The sequence below is a fragment of the Pempheris klunzingeri genome, chromosome 1 (assembly GCF_042242105.1).
Source record: "Pempheris klunzingeri isolate RE-2024b chromosome 1, fPemKlu1.hap1, whole genome shotgun sequence".
NCBI classification, from domain to species: Eukaryota; Metazoa; Chordata; class Actinopteri; order Acropomatiformes; family Pempheridae; genus Pempheris; species Pempheris klunzingeri.
This window is the reverse complement of record NC_092012.1, coordinates 14,323,190-14,342,260: the sequence shown is the minus strand read 5'-3', so window position 1 is coordinate 14,342,260 and position 19,071 is coordinate 14,323,190.

Genomic DNA, 19,071 nt, shown 5'->3' with positions numbered 1-19,071 from the left:
TCCTGTGTCTGGGGCTAATCTGGTAAACTCCCATAAATGCTCCTCCACACCCCAGATGGAAGGAATTAACAGCACCAGACAGTGCAGAGAGGCCTTAAGCCTGTGATATACCTCTGAGATTAATTAGCTTCCAACTTAAGATATTATTATAGAATCTTAGGTTGCTACAAAAATTACCATGTCTTCAACTCCATTAGACAGTTTTATGCCATGGACCAGGCAGAGAGCCGAGGCGCTTAGCAAGGCTCTGTCTTCCATAATGCATGTTGGCCTCATCCCTACTCTGACAGCACTTAAGAAACCTACAGCCATTTGAGTGACAAAGATCTCATCTATTTTTCAGTTTTGACTCTCACTGAATGAGGGAGAATCATGTGCCATAGAGAGAGTGTGTGTGTGTGTGTGTGTGTGTGTGTATCTGTGTGTGCGTGTGTGCAGGTGTCTGCAAGCCTACATGAGCATGCCTGTGTGTGCAGGGGCAATTAGAAATATGTTGTTGGACAACAGTCTTGGATTTACTCACAAATCATCTCAACTCGGTACAAGCTGAGTCTCCGTGTGTGAGTCACAATTTTAATGAGTTCTTTTCATGCAGTCCTCCACGGCCTCGCTCGCTGGCGCTGCAGATTCACTATTTTGCTCTTACAAATCTGTGTGTTCGAGCATATGTGTAGGATAAAGCCTCCAACTGAAGGAAGATGAAGGATACGTTCCAAAAGAGGAACTACACCTTTAAGAGGAAGAAAACAGACAATCTCCTGCCAGTAAGAAATCTGTATCAAATTGTTTTGTGGAAATGACATGGAGTGGGCAGCTCAGACTTCTATCTCTGTCCATGTCAGAAAGCTTAGATTCTGAGTCTCCCAATCATCCCCTCTGCCCTCTCTGAAATGAAATATATATCATTACAACCACTCCAGCACTCCATCACCATCCAGATAACATGCAGAATATAATATATTAAATTAATGTGAATGAAATTAGAAAAACATCAATTTATTGTTTTATATCATTGCATTATATAAAAGCTGGATCTTAGATTTGAATTTGTCGCACGCCAGCTTCCATTAAACATCTTTTGACAGCGCTCAGCATGAAAAGTTGCACTTTTACAAAGAGGTGGGGCTAGATAATCCATTAATGTAGCATTAGACCAAACTTTTAAGCTCTCTCAGACAGGCCATCTCCAGTATTTGGCAACATCTGAGGTGGGCGGCTTCTTATTGCACATTAAGTGCTTTTAGACACAAGAGCAGAGCATGCGGTGAGTGATGCATTAGGAGACAGACTGTCGAAGATATGTGCTCTCTCATGGATGCCACTTGTATTGATTTCTATAGCCTTTTAATTTAAGGCACTTTCACTTAAGGCTGAGACAAATGTGAGAAAAGGCTGGCTGCATATTCAGCTGTTAATGCTACAATCATGTTCAATTAAAAATGTATGAGGCCGCAGATTTAAAGATAGGTCCTTCCGATTGGCTTGTGTTTGCTCGTTACTAAATAATTAGAATTGGTAAAAAAAGAAAAAGAAAATACACAGTACAATGTTAAAATGCTTCTGCTAATTAGCAAGCACCTTACATGAAAAGAAAAGCTATGGATCAGTTTGTCAAAGACCATGAATGAGACAGCGCAGGGACAATTAATCCCTCAGAGGCTCCGACTGACAACCCAAGTAGATGCAGCTCATTGCTGAATGACCTTGAAAAGCACAGGTGACCACTGTGCTGCTTGATAACTTTTCCCTGACTGCCTTTGCTAAGTGAAATAGCTGTTTTCCGCTGTGGAGAAGTTAGGCTGCAGGTTGATGTCATGCAGAGACAAAAGAGGGAGGCGTGCAAGGTAACTCTGTCTGTTGAGCAGTCCGAGGGCACCCGGTGTCAAGCTCATTAACCTCTGCAAGGGAAATGTTACAATGAGACAGAAGATATGCATGGCACTGGGTCACATCCTGAAGTGCTGCTTCTTGTAAAACCTGAACTCTCACCAACTGACACAGCAGCATTGGCATTTCATATATTAAAGGCTTTTTTCTCTGAAGTGGTGGAATGGTATTTGAGAGGAGAATAGGGAGTTGCATATGATACTGTAAGTAGATTTAAATATTCAAAGGCAGGGGTGGCTCAGACAGGGCAGATGTGATGGAGTATACATCATTATGCTGCTACCAGGGCCTCTCAGTATATCTTCATTTATAATGCTTCTCATACAGTCATCTACAATCCTGACTTGTTCAAATAAAGACTTTGGCCGAGACAGACACAATCAGAGTGATGTGTAAACATATACACTATGTCTATCTTGCCTATTAATCTGGGCACCCAGCTGTGAGGAAGGCTTTGCTGCCCTATCTCCTCTGGTCCACACAGTAGCCCGTTGGTATTGCTGCCCATGTTTGGATTTCATCGAGAGCGCGGGATCGTTTCAGTGCAACACAGATCAGAGCTCACTGGTGAATGGACTGTGGCTGTTTCTGTGAATATTTTGAATGTGCACTTTAGGATGACAGTACTTTTTGTAGATCTGGAATACGAGCAACTTAACTTTTAGTTCAACAAAGTATTTTATTCCCTACATGCGATGGGGAGATGCACTCAGAGGTAGTTAAACAGTGCATAGAGGCAGCTTAACTCCATGTTACTGATCCAACATCTACAATAGCAACATAGGATTAATCACAAAATCCTGTCCATTAACACTTACTGTATAGTCAAACTAAAATCAGTATACATATCATTGGTGGTTGTTTTGACCTGTGTACATATTTGCTCAAAATTGTAATTACCAAGCACAGGAAACTGAAGTTGTGTTTATTTTATAAATGTGATAGCACCACCAACTTTGATTGGATTGGTGCAGTATGGCGTCCCCTAGATGTAGTTTGTAATACCACTTTAATTTAAAATGCCATTGTCTTTTGTCATTGCTTAGTGCCAACTGTGATTAAAGAACTCCCTCCAGTGACTCTGATAATTTGCCATCATCACAACTGGACCCATGAAAGAGAAACAACTAATGCTAGCTAGACCCTACTCGACATAATACAGGATGACCAGAGCACCGAATGCTCATGAGCTGCCGATGATTCAGCGGGTGTTGAAATAAACGTAATTGAAAAGTAACATCCAGTGGGAATCATGGATGTATTATAAGAACTGGATATTGGACTGAAAATGGCACCTATTCAGTCCAATATGAATAACTAGTCTGTTGCATATGCCAAAAAAATTCTAGGTTCAGTGGTATGTTGCATACTCAACATGCATAGTAGTGCCATCATGCCTCTGGCCCATTGACGTCAATCACGTCTCTTTTACAAAAGTGATCAATGGGGAAAATATTTGGGCCGCAGACATTTTTTTGTTTCAATACCATGAGTGGCGACTAGGAAAACGTAGGCACAAGTCTGAGTGGTGGCCCGGTACCTGCTTCTTATAATACATCCATGGAATCAGTGCTAACATTAGCGGGTTAACTAGTTAGCCAAACTAGCTTACTTGCTTCCACTTTTAGAGGGAACTGCAAACTCAGCAGCAAGTTAGGTCTGACCCAAGTATCATGTTTAAAACCTGAAAAGATCATAATAAAACCATGGTCCCAAACTGTCTCACAAGATTTCTGACAGAACTGCCACATTTTGGAAAAAATCAGCTGCCACATGCAGGTAATCCACTATTGACTGGTGCTTCATGCACCATTATTCCAACATCCTGTATCGCCAGGCCCAGGGATGGTGCGAAGTGTGTCAAAATGTAAGCTTTGGTACGTGTCAAAGCAGGCTAATAAAAGGAACACACTTAATTGCTTTAGTTTATTGTAGACTAGCTGTATAGCCAACTCTGGTTGTGTTGTGCATGGCTCCTGCTAAATAATCTAAACTTGACTAAACGTAGGGTCTGTAACTGTGCAGGTGAATATTCCATGACATTTCATCTGCAGTGGTATTAAGGTGTGGGGCCACACTGGTCATGCGGGTCGGAGGCTGGTTGAAGCATGAAATTCATTGTCAAATACTTTCTCCCAGTTTAGGAGAAAAAAGCCTGATGTTGGGTAAAATAACATGAAATAAATGTCTTATTTGAAATACACAATATCAAACGCACAGAATCTGACAAAAGGCATTTCTCTTTTTATCATGACCACTTTGTCATACTGAAATCTATCACGTCATTTTAGATGGCTCAATTCATTGAAAATATAGGCATATTAATAGAATATAACAGAAATCCTATTACTCTTTTGAATCTCGGTGTGAAATGCATAAATTGCAAATGGGGCGGTCTGTGGAACGTGCGACAGACCTGTTAATGAAGGGCTCTGATTAGCATTTGTTAAAACTCAGTGAAGTTCTTACATGCTAAAGGTCAGACTGCTGTTCTGACATGGGGAGATGAAAACGTTCTACTTTTTGGGGGAATGTCATGATTTGAATTAAGATTGTCAGATTGGCTATAAGCTCGTATCACAGTGCAAGCGTCTTGTATGACCTTTTCAAGGAATTGTCATTTTCCGCCCCTGTGATGCCACCATGGCTCAGCGGGGGAGAGGCCCCTCTTCTCTCGCCATGTAATTTGTCCTGGGTGTTACCATTCACACTGCACTACTCCCAGCCACTCGTCCAAATGCCTATGTATCTACAGACCAGCAGGCTGCGACTACAGAATAACGAGAATGTAGCTGCTGAGGTTCTACTCTATGCTCTGTGTAAAGCAGGAAAGGCCTCTGCTGTGTGCTGCTGTTGGCCTGAGCATCACACACTCACAGCCCTGCATGGCTCCAGTGCTGGAGCAGCCACTGATCTAAAGCAAATATGATCGCAGTTAACGATATTAACTACACTCGCTACAACAACTGCGCTCATGAGTGATCAAGCACTGAAGCCAGCTGTTGAAAGTTGCTGTGTACTTTGCAGTAAACTATTTTTCACTCACAATGATGTGTGTTCATGACAGACAACAAACACAAGTGGATACATGAATAATGTATTTTTGTCCATGAAAACTGCTGGCGTCTTAACTCTCACTTTTGTCTTAGAAGCAAAGGAAATATCGGGAATTTTCAGAACATGTTGTCCTGATATTATTACAAATGACCAATTAACACAGTATCATGTCTATGGTAAAAAGACATGTAAGTGGAAAAAAATAGCTAAATTTGGAGAAAAATGCATCCTAATGTTAAACTTGAAGGGAATATGCAAAACTAAAGTACAATATCAACTTGGCTTCTACATTATTAGCTAATTTCTCTGAGGAGCCCTGAGTCAAAATGTAGTATTATTTGTTTTTTTTATTATTATAATATGTGTGCACTGGACTCAATGATAACTTGGAGACGACAGAGTACAGACACATTGCACCGAGGGGATTAGGTGGGGGTAGTAGTAGTAGTGAACCCTAACTGGTTAATGCAGCCATGTGTCACACACTATAAGTGAAGAGAAAACATTATGCTTTACCCAACAAAATAATACTAATACGTGTAATAATGACAATACCATTACATAAAATTACATCCTGTGTCATTTCCTAACTATTACTGGCGACAAAACACAATTTAAGAAAGGCACGTCTTGATGCAGCATCAGAAGAAAAATTCATTATTCACACAGGGACATAGTTACACACTCACGGGACATCACAACATGGCTGCGAAACATGTTTCAAACCTGTCACCTGAGCCGCAAAGATGCTTTGCTTGGCTTGTTTACAGACTTTGGGGTCCAAACATTGAGCCACTGTGACACAACTTCTGAAGTCTGTCATTCACACCTAAAATGACGATCATGCTGCATAGCAGCACTACAGCTGATGTGGCACCGCTGCCCTTTCACAGCTAATTGGTCGCTCTGTGCTCATCATCTGGTTATCAGCAGTGATTGGCTGATGGTAAGCTGCGACTGGTCGTTCGAGTGTCACTAGCCTGTGTTCCTGTAATTAAAATCTGTCATCCAGAACCACATCCCTCGTCGCCACTAAACCCTTTCGTCAGATGGCAGAGCTCAGATAAACTGCCCTGCAGTTATTTCTCTGATGAAAGAGTTGCACATTTGTGGTGCAAAGTTTAGGAAACAGGGAGAATATGATTAAGATATTCCTTCAAATTTTCCTAAAGCCAGTCTTCTGTGTCAGGTAAATAAGCAAAGAGTATGTTAACTGTTACATGAATAAATAGATAAAAGAGAAAAATCACAGTATTTAGAGCCAATGCAGTGGTTGCTGTATTTATACTGTAACTCTGAAACTTTTAACTGTAACAGTGAAGTGTTTTACCATTGATAGAACAAGTAAAACTATTAATAATGTCGGGGGGGGGGGAGCAAGTGATACTTGATATTTTTAATGATGTTGAACATTTATTCAGGGCTTTGACTACTGGAGGGCACTCCACCATGGAGGTTCCACCAAGCTGGCCTTCAGAAAAATGGACAACAGAAATCTTTGGAAATTAATTAGAGACAAATCCCTTCTCGCTGCTGAAGTGTGGCATTTAAGGCATTGTCCTTGGTGCTCGTACAACACCACCTTTCTGTGTCGACCCCTCTCCTTCCACTGGCTGGATAATGCAGCCTAATCCACATTAGCAATCACTCCAGTCCCTGTTGTGTAGTGGCAGTCCTTCCTAATTGCTTGGCATTATTAGGTACTTTACTTGTAAATTTGAAGAGGAGGAACATCATTCTACTGCATCCAAGCAGCAAATGATCCAATTTGCTTAATTTCCAAGAAACGCCACCAATCTGTTTTTTTCCTCACTGCTCCCCCTATTGTTTGTTGAGGGGAATGATGGAATAACACATAAATAGTACTCACAGATGGGCGTCAAGAGGTTGCTTAACACAATTATTATCCAACAATAATTTCAAAGATGAGAGGAATCAAATATACTGTATATCTATGTAAACAAAAAGCAGCCATATACCCAGAGAGAGAGAGAGAGCAACGAACAGTAAGAATTTCATCAGATTTGACTGACACTTCTGTTGCAGGCCTAAATCAGCTACTCAAGTCTGCTAAAGTCTGACTGAAATCAGCTTGTATTCAAATGAACAAGCGCCGCTGTTAAGAACATCCAAAGGAGGCAAAAGAACAAGAGTACCTTTGATCTAATACGACGACTATCCCTCAGCACTGCAGAGTTGTTTACGCAATTAGAAAATGACATTTATTTGTAAATGGAGCGAGGCGCATGTGAGGCATCAGCATCAAGGCAGAAATGAGCCCCTCGGACTCAGATTTGCTGTCGGTGAAGAATATCAGCTCTAAATCCCTCAAATGTAAATATCTGAGTGACCTAATCTGAAACTCAGACACAGGCCTGAGGGGCAGGAGAAGGGAAAATAGTCTCATAATCTCTAACCCACTCATTCTTTATCTATTTTCTCTCTGTGTCTTCTTCACACACTCAGACACAGCGGGGCTTTCTCTTTCTCTCTACCTCTGTGACGCTCTTTTTAAAGTTTTATAGTCTCTGTCTTGGCGTCTGTTTCACTTTCACTTTTAAAGAGATTTACTTATGAGTTGTTGACTGCTGGTCGCTCTTTATTTCTCTGTCTGCATTAAGGGGTATACGCAGCCCAATCCAGCTGATCTCTCCCTCTGCCTGTCAGTCAGTCAGACGGCCGGCGTCCCTGGACTGCATGGGGAGGAAGGGAGGGTGGAGGGAGGAAAGTCGTCGTGGCCCAAGGCGTGCCAGCACACACCAAGGGGGAACAAGGCAGACATGACAGCCTGATGACACTTGCTTTTGTGCATCATATCATTTTACCAATCATCTGCATTTCATTTATGTGAGACTCGGTACTCCAACGCAAAGTGTCAAGCCTGTTGGCCTAGTTAGGTTGAGAGTGAAGTTGGCTGGGTAAAAAGCGAGCTGATGAAACCCTCCTGTCCGTGGCCCGCTGACAGCCCTGGCACTCCAAATGAAAGTGGAAAGGCAGCCTTATTACAGTACATTTCATACAGCAAATGGGGAAACAAATGTGACTTGATATCCCAGGATGCCCTTTGTTGTTATTATTACTGCCGTTGTTATTGTCAATAATGGTGATGATAATGCCTGGTGTTGTCTTTCAGTGCTCTCTTTTGTTGTCTGTTTGTTGCTCTACCCAAACAGCGTTTGTTGGCAGAAGGGCTGCCGCAGCTGGGAAGACACAGATTTCTCACATTGAGGGGTTGCACTTTGTTATTGCGATTCTCTCTTTAAGAATTGAAAACTTGGAATGAAAACTCGAGATTCGTAGTTCATCTGTCTGTTTAACAGTTCGGTAAACAAGAGAGCTGCAGTGTGAGTATTAATCCAGACTTAAAACAGAAAGTTTTGTCTGTCTGTCTATCTTTTATCTTCGCAACACAAGCTACCAAACTCTGAGCATCTTGTGTATGTAAAGTGTATCAAATACTAGTCACTGAACATGATGGATCCCTTAACTTTGCATTATTTATGCTTTTTTCTAAACTGGCAACCTCTTTCATGAGGTTTTGTGGAATAATTACCATCAGCCTGCCTGTATCGATTGCATCAATAAGTAAATGGCATTCTGTAGCCCATCCTGATTAAACTTAATCTCTAGATGTGCCCTTCAGATAAGAACAAAGACTGCTTGGACCCTTTGGATTTAAAATCATTTCTGTGTTGCTTTTAGTTTTGTGCTCACATATTTCCTGAGCCAAGAACTGAACAAAATGGCTTTAACTGGCTGAAACACAGTATATTTTATAGGAATATCGTTAAGTGTTGACACAAATGCACCTCAAACTGTAATAGATTAGCAATTAGGCCCTCTTCCACTCTTTGTTGGCACTACTGTCAGTTTTCCGCAGAGACAGGGACACTCGGAGACAAACATTTAAAAGCTCTTCATGTAAAAACAGTAGGAGAGAACTGTGTGTGAAAAAAGCCTAAATACAGGAATGAATAAATAAATACAATAAAATGTGGGCACTGTTCTCATTTTGCAGCTTGGATGCAGCCTTGTCAAACAGCACTTAAAAGCGAGGGAGCCGGTCTTGGGGGAGGTTGAGATGTTTATTCTAATGGATGCCATAATGAATGCTTACAGAGTCAGGCCTTGGCTTCGATAGGGGGCTCTGTGCCAGCATGGTTTTAAAGGAGAGCAGTCACTGCTGCAGCCCTGGGCGCTTGGCACGCCGAGTTCTCCACAATCTCCCAGCACACACAGAAATGGCAGCAAGGACCTGGAGATAACCACCCGTGAAATCTCTCATCACATGCCTTTGATTACTTGTCCACTATTTACTGTTTTTAAACCCTGAACTTCAAACACAGCGAATAAAACACAATTCCTGTGACATCTCCTTCCTCATAGGGCCGTGTTTATTGAAGATGTGTGTCTGCAAATTGTCCCGATGTTGTGCTGTCTCTCACTTAAGACTCTTTGTAAGCACAAAAAAATTAAATCAAATGCTGGATCACCACCAAGTATTTAATTCTTACACTGTTTCATGGAATCATTCAAAACATTTAACCAAGTTTTGACAACAACGGCAGCCTTCTGTAGATTTTTATAAATCTGTGTCTGTTTTATAGATTAAATAGAGCCTACGGTGTGCACAATTTGTATTGTGTATGCATGTGTTGCTCTGTGTGTGCTTGTGTGTGTACGTGTGTGTGTGTGTGTGTGTGTGTGTGTGTGTGCCTGCTGGGGGTGAAGACTGAAGCGCTTTATTAAAATGATGAGAGCAAGTTCAATTTGAATCATGCAGTGCCTGTCAGTGGCTTCTCGAATTGCAGGGCTGATGAAATTGCTCTTGCCGTTATTTAAAAGCAGTTGTAATCCATCTGAAAATGCTGTGATATAATCCATTTAATTTCTTATTCCTTGCAGCAATAACATTGAGTAACAAAAATCTATCAAAGCAATGTAGCCTGGTGATTTAGTAATTATCTTTATTTTACATTACTGCAATTCAGCCTGAATTAATTGGAGTCTTATCTGAACAGAGCGGCAGGTCACTTACCTCAATGCACCACAATGTGTTTTTATCTTAATCATCAACCTCCACACACTCAATTGTACCAAAAAATGATTATTTTCTGATGCATAATATCAGCATTATATACAGACAAGCATTCAGCAACATGAAACCAACAGCATCAAAGTGTCTTTGACTGGTTCCTTAAAAATAAAACCTAAAAGCGGTAATATTAAAAACTAGTACACTGTGATGACACTATCAGATGAAGTTACCGGTGAAAAAATTAATGTGTACGGGAGGAGCAGCGGGATGTATCACATGGGAGGTGTCATGGAGTGATTCGTATTTGGGAGAACTCACCAAATATCCAGTATTGATCAGCTGTTTAAGTTGAGTTAATGTATGAGCGATGCTCAATGTATTCCCTAATGGGTAAGCTGCCTGTAGGCAATGTGCTGGTAATAAGACCTCAGACAGCCACATAACTCAGGCTGTCTCTTAAGACCACACTCTTTTTTCCTCCACCTGGGCTATCTGACATCTGATATTAGTGAAATAACCGGCACTCTGGAAGGAAGAAGTAGAGGAATGAAGGAGAGGAGAAGGAGCTTTACAAGGCCTGTAGAGCTATGGCGAATGAGGAAGAAGTAATTAGAGCTTTAGTCACCATGAAGGCACCAAATTGGGTTTATTTCTATTGTTGTCAGCATGTGTACAACACAGATTGGTGGTGTTTTCATTTTGCCGCTTTATGTTGTAACTCATTTACTTATGTTGTAACTCATTTACGTTTTTAGTTCATGTCAAGGTGGTATGAAATTAATTTGCAGTGGCTTGAACCTTGTTTGAGACCGTTCAGATATCACACACACATTAACCAACATTTTGCCTGAATTTCTATAATTTTTACCACAAATTAATCAATTTGTTTTGAAAAGTCTTGCCGATGATATGCTTCACTGCTGGTGGGGACCAAACAAATTTCAAAGCTTGAAAAACATTCAAGAGGAGCCAAAAGATTCTCACTTTTTTTTAAAAAAAGTCCCGTATTTCACTTACACTCGGCTATTTTTTTTAGAAGACCAGCAATAAGCTAACGTGGTGAAATGAAAACGATAATGTTAATTTAGTAGGTTCAGTAGCTAACTAGTAGCTAACTAAAAAGAACTTGTCTACAACGACATGACCACACAATGATAATGGAAGCTATGGTTTTATAAAAGGGTCGTAACATAAAAAAATAAAGGTATGCCCCTTTAATATCTGTGTGTATGTGTGCGGCCGTGGTGCTAAGGACGTCAGTAGTAGTCCATTTGCTGCCTGCCTGCATGCTGGTGGATAAAACACATAAAGGACTGTCCTCACTAAGATTAATTGATTCCTTCACATTTGGATTCAGTTCAGAGAAGCACAGAAATTGGTTGTTTTGACAGTGACTCACTCACTCACTCACTCACTCACGACCAAAAACACACACAATACTTAAACATGTATGGTATTTTATGTTTTTATGTTAAAAACACCGGCTTTAAAAACTCTGCTGTCTTCTTCGGTTGTACCTGCACGTTAGCATTACCATTAGCAGAGTTAATCGCCACAAACGTGATGATCATGAGGAATCACTGGGGCCACACACCTAAAAGGACATCTTTTCGGGAGCGTATGAAAAAAACTTTTGAATCGTCACTTGTGCTCGTTAAATTGCCACGCAAACGGCAGCGCTGTCTTCTTGGAAAACATTTTTCCCATCGCAAGAAATAAATACATCACAGGCAGCAGGTAGAAATCATTATTTTTGATTTGAATTTACCTTGCCTGTAGGTATGAGTGTATTGATGCTGTAGCAAACATGCACAACAGGCCAAAACAGAAACATGTAAACCCTTGGCTGTGGTGGGACTTCATGATGGCATTTTCATGTATTTTGATCATACCCTGTGCGCTCCTGGAAAGCCTCTCACATGTTCCGCGGCATAAGTGCTCATGTCTAATACCCTCAGAGGACGTTTTGGTCTGTCTCTATGAGTCTAATTTACGGATATCTGCATGAATTGGGAGGGCCTAGGGCCAACCATCTCATGTCTTTTTAAGGGAGGGGGTGGGTTGTTGCGTTAGGCCCTTTCGGGACAGGAGCAACATTTCAGATAAGATCGGCGGTGGGAAGTGGTGAGCCGGGCCGTTTGTTCTCGTTGGCCATCTCTCATGTTGCACCACTGATTGGGAGGAAAGCTAAAATTGCTTTCACCGGGGCTCACTCCAGCAGTAGGCAATGATAACTAACAATGCCCCCGGGACCTAGTTAAAGCTGCATCACACGCGCTGGAAAACCACTTTAATGTGGCAGCATTAGGAAGCTGTCAGTTGGGTTGGTGGGGAAAACAGATTCCAACTCATCGAGGATTTTTGAAAACATTTGTTATCCTCACTTCAAAAACGCATATAATCAAGCAGACATTTTTAATTTCATTTCACACAGCTTACCATGTAGAAAGAAATGGTTTAAAGATCATAAAAGCAAGGATACAGAGCAGAAAATTACCATGCTTCCGCTCTTCTCTCAAACCCTCGGCTGTCACGGGGATCGTGGAGCTGTCGTCATACAGAAATGCAGCAGGTTGCGAGTGTCTCTTGTTTTAACTCAGGTTATGATTCAGGCACTGTTTAGTAGATGTATTTTGTAGTCCTCACATTATTGACCCAACTGTGCAATTTGTCTAAGTGCTACTTAAAATTAGTGCTACTTCTAGCTGCTGCTAATTACACTAAAGCTTTCCTTGTCAACTGTAAAGCAGAAAAATAATATAAATAGTCCTCTTTTTGAAGGAGGATATGATGGAGCTGTTTCTCAAACACCACTTTCATTAAGGACCAAGTTTGAGGGTAGGCTAAAATGTTGATCTAAAATGATGACTTACAGATAAATATTTTGTTTAACCACAATTTTTTTTATTTATGCTGTTTGAGGAAAATAATTTAAAGAATGAAGTCCCAAAACATGTCTAATGCTTTTTTGAACAGTGTCATTCCGACGTGTTGGACCAGGGAACCACAACAACTTATTCACAACTAATTAACATCTCCATTGTTTGTACGGTGGAGAAAGCCAGAGAAAGAGAAGCAAGAAAATACAAACAAATGGAGAAATTATATTGATCAATTGAACCAATTACAACATGAATTTATGTTGACCTCTATATGCTTTATGTTAATTTGTGGTCATAATGTTTCTTGTAGGATACCACATCCTTCCAGGCATGAAAATAACAATCGCACACCTCATCTACTCTAACGAGGTATTTATTATACAATAAAAGGCACCATAGTGATATTTTACATGATGTTCAATGCTAAAATGGGAGTTTGTTTATTAATCATTGTCTTTATCTACCCAGTTATTCCTTATTAGGGCCTATGTCTAAAATTGTTCATTCATTTACTATTCACTATGTGTGCAGTTTGTATACATATATGGGGTCAATGTCAGTTATCAGAAAATGTAAGGCATCATATTCAAAACATCAACAGTGTATGATGGTATGTTAGATTTTGTTCATGACCTTTGAGTGTCACTACTTGTTATTTTTCACTGTGTGATCATTTAAGACATTAGAGTTGAGTAATCAAGCTCACTTGATAATTTAGGCAGCAAAAATTGAGATTGGGAAGAATTGAGATAAGTTACTTCTAAATTATTGTGATGTTCTTATGTAAAGCACAAGTCTTTTGGAGAAAAAAAACAAAGCAGAGAAGCCTTCAGTCATGTGTTCTGTATCTGATACTAAGCGTAGAGACTAAATGATTGTTAGTTAACATGTTCACTTCAAAGTCAAACATTAATATACAGTATGTGCAATTTAGAGTTAAATCTTAATGCCAGATTTTCAGAACGTTTTTTCTCTTCAAGATGAAGTTAAAAACATATTTTGCTACCCCTACTGTGTTTTATCCTTAGTTCCATATCATTGGGACATTATTTCTCTTCCCAAGAAAACAATAGTGTAGCACAAAAGATCTACATTTGCAAAACACATTTGATCAAAGGTAAGCTTAGCATTTAGACACATCAAATAGTGGTTAGCTGAAGTGGCTGTTTTCATTTTTCGTTTTGGATGTGAGCCAAATTAAAAGAAATCAAACTGCTAATCAAATGAGTATAAACGGTATAATGACTAATGACACACTATTTATGTTTAAAACTTTTTTTTGCACAAAAATGAAGCGAACCAAGCAAGTAAAATGTACATAGCACTCTACATAACACCTTTCACATACACTAGTCAGTACTTAATGGTTAAAAACAAATAAATCATTCAGAATCAAGTAAAAATGAAAAATAAAATAAAATGCCACATAAAACATACAAAGAAAAACATACATGAGATACAAGTTAAAACATAAAATACCACATGCCACCTGAGTGTCTGTCTGAACCCATCGGTTTTAGCTGCTTTTAAAACAGTCTATAGCAGGGGTGTCAAACTCAATCAAAGAAATGGCCAAAATTTAAAACACGGTCTAAGTCGCAGACCAAACGGGCTCAACATTTAGTGAAGACTCTAATAGTGACTCTTTTATTATAGTATATAATATAATATAATATAACTTCAACAACTTTTCCTCAATAAAATAAATAGAATTTTCAATTATTTTTTTCTTTTTTGTGCTATCCTGATGTTTTGTCTCATAGTGTCGTCTTATATTTATATTCCTTAATTATGGCCACATCAGCTCCACAAACAAGACACACAGGTTTACCTCCGATATCGACAAACAGGTAAACCTCTGCCCCCCACCTGCTTTGAAAGTCTCTGTTTTCAAAGTCCACTTTTCGTTTGGCCATTTATTTTGGGGGGGCTAGCTTAATGGTGCGTTTCCACTAGTACCTACTCCGTACCTACGCCGAGTAGAGCTGAGTAGGTACTAGTGGAAATGCGCCATAAGTGTCGCTATAACAACGCTGACGATGCTGATCAGTATGTCATTATACCTGCGGGAGGAGGGGCTGCTGCACGGGCCCTGAATAGCGTGGCAGCTGTTCAGTGCATTGTGGGATTTGTAGTATTAGAGGTGTGAGTGCTGTTTACCGACGGGCCATTCTTAATAGTCACATGAAATTATCTCGCGGGCCGTATATAATTGTATCCTTGAGTTTGACATATGTGGTCTGAAGACCTCAAGCTTATTGGGAGACTATTTCAAAGCTTGGAGGCTGCTGGCTGGAAATCATGATCACCCCGAATCTTGAATCACGTCCGAGGTAAACTTAGTAAGCCCTGGGTAGAGGACCTAAGAGCTCGGCTTATGGGGTGTGGTGCAGGACGTCCATGATATACTGTGGAGCCTGCCTATGCTGAGCTCTAGAGGGCAGCAATAAATATTTAAAATGAATTCAAAAATTGACTGAAGACAATGCAGAGAGGCTAAAATAGGCGTAACATGTTGGATCTGTTGGGTGGTGTTAAGAGTCTTGAAGCAGGATGTTGGACAGTTTGTAAAAGGTGTAAGGAAGATTTATTAAGACAGATAAAAAAGAGAATTATGGTAGTCCAAACATGATGAGATAAAAACATGTATTGGCATCTCCATTTCATTTGGTGACACAATAGACCTAAATATGGCAATGTTTCTTGGGTAAAAAAAACAGGATTGAGTCAACATCTTCATCAAAACTCAAGACAAGGCACTCAGCCATCAGGCTGCCATCAGGCTGAGTGAAGGTTATCAGGAACAATGGCCAATACTTTTGTTTTATTTACATTTAACTGCAAAAGATACAAAAATCTTTGCCATCCAGGTCCTGATTGCTTTTAAACAGCTGTTCAGTGCAGTAACTTTATGAACCTCACCAGGTGTAAAAGAAAAATACAAATGGATGTCGTCAGCGTACAGATGATATATTGCTAAAGCAACTGATAATCTGACCTAGTGGCTGCATGTATACAAAGAATAATACTGGACCCAAAACCGATCCCTGAGGGACATCACACGGCAGAGCAGCAATGTCCTACACATGTTCACAGAGGCCGATAAAGTCCTATCTGTGAGATTGGAGTAGAATCACTCTGATGAAGAAGTGTCCACAAGAGTGATTTAGTCTGTGGATCAGAATTTAATGGTTGAATGCTGCTAAGGTCCAATAAAACCAAACCTGAACAATGTCCAGCACCTGCAGTTATTAAAATATAATTTGAGACCTTAATCAGAACGTTGTCATAATCTGCAAATGGGTGAGGTAAGGTTGAATTAAAGGTTGTTATATTACTGATAACATTAGCCATTGAGTTCATTATTATCTACAATATATTACACTTTATATCCTGCTAAGAGAGACATGCAGATAAGAGTTGAAGTTTTTCCGCCTTGCTCCTCTTAGCCAGTTAATCAACATCTCTGAGCTTTGTTTTTACACTGAAAATAGACTGTATTCCAGTCTGTCACTTTTGGAGCAATTGGTCTTTTAACAGCTTGGCAGTCAATGTAAAGTGCTAACACCTGGTTCATAGTGGTATTGTAACCCACAGCGCAAATGATTCATGATAAGTTGTGCTGTTCAACTTGTCCCACCGCACCACATAATTTCTGAATCAAAAAATCTGGTGATATGCTAATTCTGTGTTTTGCAAAATGATAATTATCTCTGACACCTGCCTCTGTAAACCAGTTAAAAATAAACATACAGACTGTAAATGTAGAGTCATTATAAATCTCATCACTCTCTTTAATAGTGAGTGTAATTAAAATAAACACACATTCAAAATCCTTTTAAAACATGCTGCCAGCAGGTTAGACAGAGAGGAGATTTATAATGCTTATCAAATGTGTTTACTTTTTCTTCTTTGAATAGGAAATGTCAAAAACAGGGTATAACACAGGGACTCATCCATACACGCACTCCACATAACTCTGATCACTCAACAAAAGACATCCTATCTTTGCTTAATGTCTTCTGTTCCATTTGGCAATGCTCTCTGAGTGTCCAAGAGGTGTTCTTATCCATTTAATATATGCTCACAGTGTATCCTGTCAAATATAGATTTGAATCAATAGCACTCTGGAGTGGCTCGTTAAACTTAAATCAGCTTGGAAGTGGTGCATGCCTGCCTCACAGCTGCTGTCATTAACCACTGCCTTGCAGATTATTGGAGAAACGTCCTTGTGTGAGCAGATTCACCAGTTTACCTGAGGACCGTCGGTTGGAACTCTGGTGTCAGATGAACTAGCGCTGAGGTTACAAACAGCTCACATCCACACCTATTTAGAACAATACTCAACCCAATATCTATCTTATGAGTGTCAAACATGCCCCCATGTATGCTTAGAAAGTGGCTGTAACAAGTCTGCAGTTTTGACCTTCACAGAGTATGGCGGCTGCAGTCTGCTTGAATTCATATCAGTTACCATGAATTCCCATGGAGACCAGTTTTCATGGAAAAACTTCTTAAACCCCTTCTGCAGCATAATCTACTTCTCTCGCTATCCATCTGTGTGCTCAGTAAGTTCCAAACTGTTTCACCGAGTTTTGCTTAAGCACACTCCCTCATCTCTTCACAATCAACCCTATTGAGCTTGCAAATAGGTGCACATTGTTTTGAGCATGTTTGAAGGCTCTATTCTTTCTCTCCCATCCTGTTGCATTTTACTGAATAGCTCTGAGACCCAACACTTAAACAGTTATTTCCCGTTACTTCCTGAGACAAGTGAGGGAGTGAAAAAATAAAGAGAGGCAGATATTGCTCGAATAGATTAATGCTATATGAGATATTTGATTCAAAGAAGAAAACCCTTTTTTGACAGATAATGTGCTAGCTAATTATAAAATCTGTGGCTACCTCAACAATTTTTACTCCTCGACCCTTTCTTTTTTACATATTTTGGGTGTGAAATTACTTTGGAAGTGGTACAATAGATTGGTTCCACCAGCAGCCGACAGCTAGCAGTGACGAACTATAATGGCTGAAATGTAATCCTTTAGGGTAAATTCGTAAAATTGCCAAAGAATGTCCACTTAAAGTGTTTTTGCCAAATTCTAAGTGTCTGAAAATATTACAGAGATACACCTGTAAGATTGTTTTTGTTTAACCAGAAATAGCTGTAATTTCGCTCGATTCCAAGCTACTGTTGTAGTCGTAACGTTGTATGGGAGTTGCTGGTTTACCACAGCCTTGATCAGTATGTGTGTTATTGTGTGATTTATTATTTGTGTAACACAAACTAACTAACCAATCGAGGCGGCAGTAGAATAGCTACTCCCGCGTTCTGTGAGGTAAAATTACTGTTTTTGTCTACGGAGTCTGGCGGGTTTATATAGTGCGATACAACGGTGGTTTCGGGTTAAACAAAAAGGATAATATACTCAGTGATGCCATCAGACACTTCAAATACCAATCTGTTCCTGTAAGTGGCAAAAGCCATGTACTTTGATCTGGTGCAATTACCCCAAAGGATTCAGTCTTACATTACAGCCATTACAGTACTGGACCAAATCCAAAAGTTTTTATACCTACAAGTCATTTGGAAACTAAAATATGTAAAAGTAGGGCCCAGGTGTAAAAATACCAGTTATACTTTAAGATAAGTTGCCCTTACTGCTCCCTTTGTGCATATATATAATGTTTGAAATTGAAATGTTCTTATTCAGGTCCACTAGTCACTGAGCTGCTGTCGTTGTTATAGAGCTGTCTCTTTTTATTCAAAATGTGAACTTTTGTTTGAATGTGGGAATGAATATTCGAACCGTAAAGACATGTTTGAATTCAAGATCTAGAGAGATGAAGTGAAACTGAAACTTGCAGGTTCTTTCCATTAGTAAGAAAACCTCACTCAAAATCCTACTGACATTTGTAACTATGCTAAAAACTAAAAAGTCAGCCTTGGAACAAAGCCTTTCAACAGCATGTCTTATAACGTGTTTTATTGTCTATTCAATATTTATGTTGTTAGCAGCCTTTAAAAAACAGCATTTCCCATAAGCCCTAGTGGGGTCATGGGCAGTATGTCACAGCTCGACAAAATAGGGAAAGATAAGGCTGTTAATAACCCTGCATAACTCTATAACAACAACATATCTAAGGTCTCTCCTGCTGGCTTTTACTGTGTATATGTAAAGTCTCTGCATACGTTTCCTACGTAAA